Here is a 13,200-nt window from a genome sequence, read left to right on the forward strand (position 1 = left end):
TGAGACAGATAGAGGGAAAACTTTAACATTCAACTTTATCCTCTGGGCTGGTAAGAATCTCAGTTATTCCCAATTCTGGCTGATCAATGAAATTCCTCAGCCTCCTGACACCCTGTGTTTGTGTCTGTGGAGTGGGACCCAGGAGTATGTCTAAAATGTCCCAAAGGTGGAGACAGAGGAATGCCAGTAACAACTCATCACAGTCACTGATCTCTGTGGATTGTGTACCCAGATGCAAAGTCCTCAATAGCTCTGGTCTTCAAATCCTTGACCTTCCCTCCCCAGGGCACACAGAGATCCAAGCCTGGCACAGGTCTAGGGGTTGATTTCACTGTAATTTCAGCAATGGCACTCACCAACAACATTCAATCAGGTCAGTATTTCTTCTGTTTCCACTCCTACATAGGACCCTAGTTTTAAGTGCTTCAAACTCCAAATTGTATAGCACTGGGTAATTTTTTCTGACAGGAATGGTCATTTAGTGAATTCATTCACATATTCATTTATTTACTTAACACATCTAGTGGATTTCTGCTCTGAGCATGGTGCCTAAAAGGTCACATTTGTAAAACAGAGGTGATCCTATTGTCTACCTCGTGTTGTTTTGAGAGTGAAGATTTCCCAACACAATGCTTAGTATAGAATACATTTTCTAAACTGTCAGCTAATAGTAATAATGACAACAATAATAATGGCAATGGGTTTTCTGTTGTAATTAAATAAAAAACTTTAAATACCTTAGTTTTAGCATTTGGGTTCTTGCCTTGATTCTCAAATGATTGACTCTCTCTTTTATTACTTTTCATGGTTTCTCTGAAACTGTGAAATTGTTTTCTTAAGAACTCTCCAGATGTAGAATATTTTTCCTAATTGAAATTGTAGAAAGAGTGAATTTGCAGTTCTTGTCTCCTGAGAGGCAATTTAGAGATTGTGGTGGTTTAAGTACAGATGATAGTTGGTATTTAACATGCTGCATTGCAATGATGTGCAGTACACTGCCTGTCTACCAGCCAATGTTTCCTGAGCTCTCATTATCATAATACTTCCAACATGATTATCTGCCATTGAGCACTTATCATACACTACTGAATATACATAATAAATTGCAGCAGACAATGGCTTATCATTCCTCCTATTTTATAGCTGAAGAGAAGGAAACTAGTGATATAAAGTGTGTGCAGTAAACAGAATCAATGTGAGAAATGAGATTCCAATACAGCTTTGGTGAAATCATAAGGCCCTGTACATTCTGTGTCTCTGAACACAAAACTGTCTTAATATCTTGTACTACACTTATTTTCCAACTACTTAAATTGATTTATAATGTGGAGGTTGGGGTTTAATGTGCTGAATATAAAGAATACCAGTTACCTTTGTACACAGTAGCTCAGTTTGGATATCTACTTTACACTTTGTATAGCAACTTCACATATAGTTTTTTAAATTAAAGGTATAAACGTTACTGAGTGTCTTTCCTTCACTACCAGAAAGGGAGTAAATACAACAAAGAATAACTTGACCTTCCTATAAATACTGATTTCCATATCCTTCAATTACTGTACAGTATAAGTAATTGAGGACAGTTTAAATGGTTATATAATCCATAGGCTCTTTTTTGGATTTTAGCAAGAAGTTAAATCCTAAATTGAAGGGAAAACACCTTTAATCGTGAACTGCTGATTGGGGAAAAGGGTTCTTAATAGAGGAATCAAGTGTGATTCCAACAACACAACAAGTTTAGGAACTCTTTAATTCATATTATCTTCTATAGTTATGTTCTTTAAAATATACCATTTCTATTCCAGAGTTAAACTAAGCAGACAACTATAAACACAATATGGGAGCTGAGAAAAAGGAGAGACATTCCCTTCATCAGAGAGACCTTAAATGAAATATGAATTGGACTTTTTTTATGGGGACTACAGGAAGCACTAAAACAAGTTGCCAGGTGGGAATAATCTAAAATAACTATGCTTCCTAGTTTGATTTTTGTTTCATCAACTGGTCTAATCATTGGACATTCCAGTGCAAAGTGTTCAAGACTGTTGCTTATTCAGACAAGTCCTTCCTAATTCCCTTGTGAAATAAAATAAAATTGAATGACCTCATGTAATCTTGATTTGCTAGGGGCACATATTTCCTATTCTTGTGCATTCATTTGTGATAAAATGCAGTATGTGCTAAGTAAGATTAAATGACCTAAAGAGTGGTAACATAATGACATTATATACTAAGTGAATTCACATCAATCATTTTAAATAATGCAAAGCAAAACATTCTAGAGGGGGAAAACTGTAAAATGAGGCTGCTCTGAAATTCTCCTGTAATCCTAAGGATAAAGTTTGGAAGGATGATGAACAACATGGATTTAAATTGCAGAGCTGTTCAGTAGTCACTTGCTGAGATAATGCTAGGCTACAGGTAGCATAGAACTATGTATAGTTATGGTTTTCCCTAGTTATTAACTGGTGGCACTAACAAAAGGATGTGGCAAATAGGAAGATGCTTGGCAGAGACAATCTCCAGAGGGCTGTTTGATTATTCCTCAACCTTCGTTGAACACATGGACACCCACTGTGATATCTACCTGTTTCCCTCTTCCGAATTTATTCAGCCATTTTTAGATACATCTGTTCTTTGGATTTCCTATATAATCCCATTTCAAAATGTCTCAGACTTCCCGAATCTTCACTTTTACACTTTTTCTTCCTCCCTCTATAAAAATTGAGAAATAAATTATATACATTTATAATTATAAAATATAGGCAGATATTTTGATATTATACACATATTTAATGACACATTGTAGTTATGGATATTTCCTGAACAGTACATGAAAAATTATATATGAAGGGCTTCCCTGGTGGCGCAGTGGTTGAGAGTTCGCCTGCTGATGCAGGGGACACGGATTCGTGCCCCGGTCCGGGAAGATCCCACATGCCGCAGAGCGGCTGGGCCCGTGAACCATGGCCGCTGAGCCTGTGCGTCCGGAGCCTGTGCTCCGCAACGGGAGAGGCCACAACAGTGAGAGGCCCGCATACCACACACACACACACAAATTATGTATGAAAAACTCATGCTTTGTTTTCTTCTGCTACCTTCTTTTACAGCAGCAGAAATTACAGTTATGGAGTTTGTTTTAATTTTTTTTCCTTTTTTTGTTTGTTTAAATAGTGGGTTGGGTTTGAAATAGAAAGAGGTAGAAGCAGAGAACACTCAAGGCTCATCGAACAATTTAAGATCTTTAGGGCTCCTGGATAAAAACTGATTCATCTAGCTCTACTCTACATACTTCATGATGTTTTCAGTGTTCCTTCTGACAATGATCTTACATATTTAAAATCTTGAATTATCAATTTTACTCTGCTCTCCCGAGCTCCAGATATATTTTTCTGCTATGTTCTAAGTCAATTCAGTCAACTGGTTTTTGCCCCTGATCTAGTTGTTGAAACGTAGGTTATTCCTCACCACCCACACCAAGCCCTGATTATTAATTCTTTCTCAGCAGCTTATCAGAACTGTCCAAGTTGTATAATAAAGGTGAATGTCTACATGTTATGCTTATATTATACACACACTTTTTTAAGGGTGAAGGAGAAATGCATTACAACAAACTGTATTGATTATTTCTAAGTAACTACTGTTAGCCAGCATGGCAATAAGTGATTTGGTGTCTAGATAGAAGAAGTAGGTTCAGAGTTTTCCAGTAATAAGGGAACAAGCAGGAGCTAGACATTTCCCAGGGATGCAAATTTAGTTCTTTATTATATTCAGTCTCAGCCATGTTATGTTTTCCCCTGCCTGCCATGCCCACCCCAAGTCCTTTAAATATAAGACTGTTCCTGAAAGAAGTTGATTGGCTTTCTGAGATGACAGAAAGTGGGTTTGTTCACTACTTTTTATTGTTTTCGTGTGATTTTACTGATGGGGATGCACCAGGTTCTCCACTGAGCATTATGGCTTCTCTCAGCTCATGTGGCAAAGGGCAAGATGAAGATACAGAGTTTTTGTTATTTATTAAAAAGAAAAACATGATGAAACTATATCATAACATCATTCTAATATATATGATATATATGTATATAGCATATATAATGATATGACTATATCATTACAGTCATTCTAATATGTGTAAACAATTAGTTTCAGGAGAATTAGTACACAGGTAAAAAACAATATGCATTGGTGGTGTTGTTTTTGCTTGTTTTGTTACTTTTGGGTCCATTCAGACTAATATTCCACTTAGCATTTATTTCAACTAAGTGCAACATGGCCTTATTCCAGGAGCACATGAAGGTAGTACCAAAGGTCAGTGAAGAGAAAACAGAAGATTTTGTCCCTGATTTGAGAAATGGAGTCTTGGGTATAAAGTGAAACTCCATGGGAGATACAATGAACACAATTGTAGAGATGCCAAGAGTTATGGTTCAGAGTATGCCACAAAACTGAGGAATTTGGGAACAGACACAGGATGTGAGCCAATAGCAACATGAGAAACCATAGACCGAGATGATGGGCATGCTGGGCCAAACAACACCTTTCATTCCTGGGTCTGATGTGGCTTTAATAAGCAATTACATGCATTTTTACTGCATCCATGTGTCTTAAAATCATAGTCTAATTTCACACTTGTCAAATCAATTCATCCTTTAACAACCACCTTAAATTGACCTTATTTCCTGGAAACATTGGTAATTATTGCATTTAGTAAGTGTGCTACTGTGAATGCTTTCAGATAGGCATCAAATAATCAACTACTTGATTGTATGCTTTTGAAGTTATGTGTGATCTCTTTTTACTATCATCATCCCCTCAAGGTCAGAGACAAGTTCCCAGCTTAGAAAATCTTAATAAATAGAAGAATTTTACTTGCCTTGACTTGACCAATTTAACATCTGTAAACAGTTTCCATAGATGCCCATTTTAGAGGACAACTAACAATATTTTGTGGAATTGAAGATTTTCATTTAATTGATCATCAGGAACATATACTTGATTATCAACATAAACTCTGGAAAACATTTTTTTTTAACTTTGAATGAGTAGGATTTAGAAAGTAATTTTAAAAAATATTTTTCAATACCCATTCTCAATTTCAGAAATTTACTGACATTGCCCTATCTTCAGGGAAAATATCAGGGCAGCTAGTCAATGACTGCTAGCTTTCAGGGCCATGAGTAATTCCATAGCAATTGTCTGAATGTTTGGAATAGCAGAGGATGGACAACAGATTTATTGCTGGGAAATATAATCTCTGTAATGGCCTTTGTCACATTTTGCAGCATATAAAACATTCCTGGGAGACAAATATGGCTCACTCAGTTTGCAGCTAGCTCTTTAGGGTCCATCCATCTTCACAGATGTGTCAGTAAAGACACTAAAGTCATGGTGGAATGTGTTCTTCAGGGAAGTTTCATTTACTCTTTAATGCAACAACCATTTATAAAATACAGCTGGAGAAAACAGTCATTTAGAAGAAACTCATCAGTGGCAATACCATCCTATTCTGAAAGCCGGTACGTATGAACCAAGCCAAAGCTGATTTAGCATTTCAAAGATGTCCTTTCCTGATTATCCCCTTCCAGCTCAGGACAGAAATCACAAAAGCTAATGTTATCTTTGCTGCCAATAATACAATGAATGATGTGCTCATACTAGAGGACTTTCCTCTGTGGGGTTATCCCACTTGGACCTTCAGTAAGCTAGGCTGACAGTGCAGCTCTTGATAACCATGTTTTCTATGTGTTGCACCATAATTATCTTCCTGGGAAACAGACATAATAAGAACATCTTGGTTAGAGGAATATAAATGTTTTCTCTTGTGTGTGTATTTGTGTGTGTGTGTGTGTGTGTGTGTGTGTGTGTGTGTGTGTGTGTGTGTTCAATGCAAGGTCACTGTTTAGAGACAGAAAAAATTCTCCTCTATTAAAAAAATAATAATGATTAGAGCATGGATGCCTATTTCTATTAAACAGCCAGGGGTGATTCTTTAACAAGAAATGACACATGTGGAGGGCTTTTCTCTGTCCTCTGTAATTAAATTTCATAAAAGCTAAAATAGGTGAAGTCACAGAAGAATGGGTATTTTGTCTTGTTCTCTGTGTGAAGGGCTTCCTTCAATGTGAAAACTGAGCTTATTGGAAAGTGTACTAGAGTAATACTCTTTCAGCTATCACCTGCTTATCTTGCACATTATGAGTCTCAAGATTTTATACTACCTCCACTGGTATGCTCTTCCGCCTACCATTTTTTTTTTACCTTGTTCTCTTAAACCTTTCTTGTTTAATATCATTGACCTATTATTGTAATAGTAAAATAATTGATAAAATAATTCTAGGCCAAGCGTCAGTAGCTAGTTGTGACTTAGAACACTATAGATGACCTTCTGTAGTTTTGGCAAGTTCATCAAGACCTGCATACTATCACCCAAAAAGTGATTTAGTAAAAGTTTTTAGAAAATGATACAGATCTAAGAAAAGATACTATTTTGGCATTCTGTATATTATATGAAAGTCAAGAATAGCAAAAGTTTGGGATTAGCAGATGCAAATTATTACATATAGAATGGATAAACAATAAGGTCCTAATGTATAGCACAGGGAACTATATTCAATATCTTGTGATAAACCATAATGGAAAAGAACATGAACAGAATGTATATATAAGTATAACTGAATAACTTTGCTGTACAGCAGAAATTAGCACAACATTGTAAATCAACTCTACTTCAATAAAATAAAATTTAATAAAAGAATAGCAAACAATAGAATGGTTTACTATGTGTGAGGGATATTGACTAGAAGGTACACAACAAAATTTTCTGGGGTATTGAAATTTTTCTGCAGCTGAGGTTGAATTATGGTCACATAGGTGTATGTATCGTGAATATTTATTGATTATACGTTTGTAAACCTTATTATGCTCTATGTAAATTTTTTTAAAAAGGTGAAATTAAAAAGCAGGGGTTATGGATCCATCCACATTTTTCTTTGGGCAGGGAGTATTAGTGTTTCTTCTTGCCTGAGTGCATGAATAGGTCCTATTCCTGTTTGGAATTAACCTGAGTACCTTATTGAGGGCTCAAATGTGAGACTTCTGTCTGAGACAGCTTCCCTCATTCACTGATGGTGAACACATTGGAATTCTTAAATCTCAAAAGGACTCTAATGTAAATGAATCCTTTGGATCATATCTCAAAAGTTAAAATCCCCCATCTGAGTTTTGGATGCTCTTGAATCCTTTGGGTGGCCAGTAGATAATGATATCTACTCTCTTTGAGCCAGTCTGCTATGGCCCTAAAAGAATGCCATTAAAATACACATGTAACCCAATACAAGACACACTCCATGCCACTTATGAAGTAGACCATTGTGTGTGCCAGCATAGTATGTTAAAAGGCTTTTGTTTCTTGTTTCTTTGTTTTAAAAAGTTCTTTCTACCTGGATTCTTTTCTGAAAACTCAGTTCTTCAGCTACATAGCCCCACATGTGTACAAACGCACATACACACCAAACACAAATACTTTCTTTTCTTGGTTTCTGGGTTACTGGCATATTATTGCAAATAGAACTCATCTGGAATTGAGTCAGAAACGTACATTTTTAAAAAAAAACAATTTTAACTCCATTTTAAAGAATGGTTGGGTTTTATGTGCAAATCTATTGGCAGTTACTAGGAAAGAAGTAACTTTGTAGCTTCAGGAGCTGACTCTCTACTCCCAGCTATCCCTTAGTAACTTTGCAGGCAGACCACGTAGGCAAGATAGCATCCAAAAGAAGATAAGGAGAAGTCAGTGGGTCTCCATGCAATGGAAATATAATGAAGAATCTGACCTCCTTCCTTAATAATTCAGATTGTTTCCCCTTTTTTCCCTTTAAAAATTGTCATGGCTGAGCAGAATCTTTGGAGTTGCTCTCCAAACAAGAGTCTACCTTCTCCCTAGATTGCCAGATTTTCTGAATAAAGCACCTTTCCTTTCTACTGACACTTGCCTCTTGATTATTTGCTTTTGATCAGCAAGCAGCCAAACCTGAGTTCAGTAACAATATGATAAATCATTAATTCCATTTCCAGCCTTTCTCTCTTCTTAATAGAATGGGGGGGGGGGTAAAAGTCCCAAGCTTCCTACTATGGTTTGTTCTTTCTGGTGACCAGCAAGAGCCAAACTTGAGCTATTTCATTAGAACAAGGATGCTCCTCTCACCTAGGAAACTATGAGGGTTTCAGGAGGTCTGTGCTAGGAATGGGAGTGGGCAGAGACCAATATTTATTTTCTAGTATATCACAAGACCTAAAAGTGCTAAATTCTTAATTCATGGGATTGAAAGAAGTGGGGATTTACAATGATGAAAGATAGAAAACATGGGTAGTCAATAGGACATGTACATGAGATATTCTACAGTTTTCTGATGCTAAGATTTAATTCTGGTGGGCAAAGGAGCATGTTGAATAAATAAGGAGTACAAAAAACTTTGCCTTGAAAAAATAGCCTGAAACCTTGAGAGGGTTAAGTGAATAATAAGTCTTAATTATGTAGTACATGAGTGTTTGGTATGAGATCCAGAAGAAGCTTAATGAAAATTTTCAAGATACTGAAAACTGAAAAAGCTACTGATACTGAAAAAGAAAGCAATAGAAAAAATTACTACTACTACTATCTACTATAAATCTACTTTAAGAAGACAAAGGGAAAACTCTCATTGAGAGCTTCAGATCTTAAGATGAAAGTCTAGATTAAACTTCAAAAAAAAAAAGGAGGGATGCATTCATATTTGACTGCTTAAAAAAATTAGTCAATTTCTATTTAATTCTGGATCAGATAGGGTAAGCGGGTCTGAAAACACAGAGAGTTAGATAGATAATAATACATAGATACACAGATAACAGAAGAGAAAATTTATTATTTTTTAATTTATTTTTAAATGTTTATTCATTTATTTATTTTGGCTGCACTGGATCTTAGTTGCAGCATGTGGGATCTTTCAGTTGCAGCATACGGACTTCTTAGTTGTGGCCTGGAGATTTCTCAGTTGCGGCATGCGAACTCTTAGTTGTGGCATGCGTGTGGGATTTAGTTCCCTGACTAGGGGTTTAACCCAGGCCCCCTGCATTGGGAGCACAGAGTCTTACCCACTGGACCCACAAGAAAGTTCCAGAAGAAACAATTTAAAAGTATGAATTTAAATGTCATTCAAAATAATTACTTGATTCAAAAACATTAAAATGTTTAAAGTTAAAAATATATATAAAAAAGGGGAAACGTACCTTTAAACCTCTGGGAACCATACTGTATAGCTGCATTAAACATGGGATAATTTGACAGGGAAGACCACTGATGAGTGTACAGAACTTGCAAGTATAATTTTGAGCACCCTGTTTAGATTACTGCATATTCTGCCTTGAGCTCATGTTCATCTGAGCAACTTGCAAAAAGGAAATAAGCACCAAATAATGGAAGATGAAATTTTCAATGTTTTAAAGGTTCATGGGGGACATTTTTAGGAAGGAAAGAACCATATTTGGATCTGGATACCAAAGCTGATAATAATACAAATTTCTAAATTTATGAATTCACAGAAGAAAGAAGCATTTAAAATTCAATTCCCTTAGAGAGGTGTTAATAAATCCTAATGAATTCCCTGTGAATGGAATACTGGCAAGTATTCTCCTTGCCTCTGCTTCCTTCCTTTCTGCCCACAACAGTAAGTCAGTCTCTGCTTTCGTCCTGGTCCACAGCAGCAATGTGGGTCTTGTAGATTGTATACTGATAATGTGGTGACCTAGTGTTTTCTGCTCCCATGTGCAAGATCTGGTAAGTTAAAGTCAAATGCATTGGACTTACTGCATTTTTCTATCTTGATCATGTGGATCTGTCATTGGAAAAGACCATTATCAACCACATCCTTCAAGGAAATAATCATTTCTCATGACAGCCATTACATATGATGATGAGATGTCCAAACTATCACAGAAAATAATCAATGATTAAGACATATTTATTATTTCTATGTTGCAGGTTACCTATAATTCAATGTAAGCAGTTAGGAGTGCTGAGCTGGCTCATTTTCCTACACTGGAAGGAGGCCCAAGTGGTGAATTAATCCAGATTGTCTAAATGCGGCCCCTTTTTCTGAAAAAAAAAAAGGAACTAAATTTTTTGAATATAGGATCTTGGTGTTAAATTTGGAAACTTATTGCAAATTAGAGGGGACTGTATTTTGGGCTTATTTTATCACTGGGCATTTACTAATGAATGAAACTCTATAGTCGACTGTGTGGCTGTCAGGAGACACTTGTCTGTGAGTCTCTTGTATTCCAGCCTGTTTTCCGGTTATACCCCAAATTCAAGCCCAAAACTGCTCTTTGTCCAGGCCATCATTGTGTTTGTGAGAAGCAACCTTGAGGAATGAGGTAATGTCTCTCCGCAGAAAAGAACAAATTTACTAAAGAGCTACTACAAAGCAGTGGATTCCCCAGGCTCAGTGTTCTCCTGTAATAGAACCCATTTGTGTGTATAGGCATCTATCTAGATCAGTGGTTCTCAGCTGGGGGAATTCTGTTCCCCAGGGACATTTGGAAATGTCTGGAGACGTTTACTGTGGTAATGTTTGGAATATATATACATTTTATTTATATATATATATATACACACACATGCACATACATACACATAGTGCAATATGTATACATACATATATGCATATATGTGTACGTGTGTGTATATACATATACATTCATCTATTATCTCTCATCTATGTCTATCTATCTATAGAGAGAGAGAGCAAAAGTGTATTGTATAAATGAATACTAGTAATGCCTGCTGCTCTTAAAATATGAAATATTTAGTGATCTGAATTTGATATCTTGGAACAGCAAGCCACCATGCATGTGCTGTGCCTGGCCACCAGTGACCCAGCCATTAGTACGTTCTTGAGGCAGAGACAGCACTTGCATTACAGTAAACAAAACAAATAAACAAAATTTTTTATTGATTCCCTGGATAGTTACTTCCTTAAGTTAGCAATAATCTTAATTCATTTGTTAGATTTTATTCATAAATAAGTGAGGAAAAGGTAATCCTTAAAGTTCTTGTGATGTTTAATGTTTTATGTCAATTAGAATGGGACACAGAGTTCTCAGATATTTGGTCAAACATTATTCTAGGTGTTCTGTGAAGGTTGTGATGGATAGGATTAACGTTTCTAACAGTAGACAAAGTAAAATGGATTGCCCTTCATAATGTGGGTGGGCTTCATCCAGTCAGATGAAGGCTTCAATACAACAAAAGGCTGACCCTCACCCAAGTAAGAGAATTTTCCTGCCTGATGGTCTTTGTACTGGAATGTTGACTTTTCCTGGTTCTACAGCAGGTTCTGACCTTCAGACTAGAACTGGGAGACACACACACACACACACAAAACACTTGGTTCTGTTTCTCTGGAGAACCTTGACTAATACAGTTCTTTATGCATTAAAAAAAAGTTATTTTTTTAAGGTATTGATATTTCCCTTTTACTCTATTCTGTCCTTTCCTTTACATTTTCCTTGATATCAGTACAAATCTCACAGTATTTTTCCTGTTTATGTATAAAATATGAGACGAAATTGTGTCTTATTTACCAGTACATCTCCAAGGTTTATGATATCTGGTGCACATGTGCATTAATGTTTGTTACATTATGCCAGTATGAACGAATGTGTAATTAAAAATAAATTACTGCCTGGATTATAAATCTTAATTTATTCTAAAAACAGTTTAAATAATGCCTGTAGCAAGAACGATTATCTTCAATGGGTAAAGAAATTACTCCATTTAATACTAAGCTGAAAAATATGAAATTAATCATATCAGCCAACATTTTGAGAAACATATTTTTGCTGCCCACTTTTCCAACAAACATAGTGGTCCACTATGGACCACTATGCTTTTTTTTTCTTTTTTTTACTGCTTTCTGTACAAATTATATCATGAAAACTTAATGAGTAAATTAAGTGCTTTTTTTTTCTTTTTTTTACTGCTTTCTGTACAAATTATATCATGAAAACTTAATGAGTAAATTCAACCATTTCCAGGATTACTTTGATTCTTTACAAGATTATCGTTTCAATGCTCTTACTCGTGGTGTCAATCTTTCCAAAATTTTACATTTAGGAGATGAATCAGATCTTTTTACTCTCTCAGTCAAAACCCATGAAGAATTTCCCATCATATTTAAGGGGAGAAAGATGGTCTACTCACCCTGCTTCCATTTTTCTCAAGCTTAGGTTTACATTGCCTGGATTGCTTTGATAGCATACCTATGCCCAGGACCTACCCAAGACCAAAAAATCAGACTCTCCGAGGAAAGGCCTGAGTATTCATTTTTTTATAGCTCCCCAGAGTTGAAAACCATTCTCCTACATGACCTGGCTCTGGCATGCCTTTGCAAACGACCCCAGTAACATTTTCTTTCTTGCTTACATAACTCTAGTCCCATTAACTTTTTGTGGTTCCTTAAATTAGCCAACCTTGCTTCCATCTCAGGAACTTTCACTTGGCATTTACTTGCTTTCCCAACATTGCTCATTTTCTCATTCTTCTCAAGAAAAATTCCCTTTGCATTCTGAGTCCCACTCTTATCATGTATTGGCATACTTTGTCACTCTTACATGTATGTATACCTGTGCTTCCATCTCTTTCTCCAGAAAACAGGGTTGATAAGGGCAGGATATTTTTCTGTCTTGTCCTTGATCTAACTTTAATGCGTAAAACTTTTAGTAAAATATAAACACTTTATCAATAATGCTAAATGGAAAAATATATCAATTAGAAGCACCAAATAAAAGATAGGCAGTAATATCAGAAAATGTCTAATGGCCTGATTTGTGCACTTTTCTGAGATAATAATCTACTTGGCAGCCAATACAGGGATCCCTAGAGTTCAGAAAATTTGGAACTGGGGCATTATACCAGGAACCAACTTTGTAAAGACATAGACTGCTTTCTGGTTTGATCTGATAGCTATACCAGCTTCTTATAAAGATAGTCTGTGGTATAAATATATTTAATATACAATCAGTATCTTAGCATTACATTTCCTCCTCTATCAAGTTGAAAATGAGACTCACTTTCTTACCTCATGCTCACCTTTCATGGACAGCTGGGGTGGAAGTTTTAGAAATACTTTTCTTTTTGAAGATGTAGATTCTAAGGGAAAAAAT

Source organism: Stenella coeruleoalba, assembly GCF_951394435.1.
Source record: "Stenella coeruleoalba genome assembly, chromosome: 13".
Taxonomy (NCBI): domain Eukaryota; kingdom Metazoa; phylum Chordata; class Mammalia; order Artiodactyla; family Delphinidae; genus Stenella; species Stenella coeruleoalba.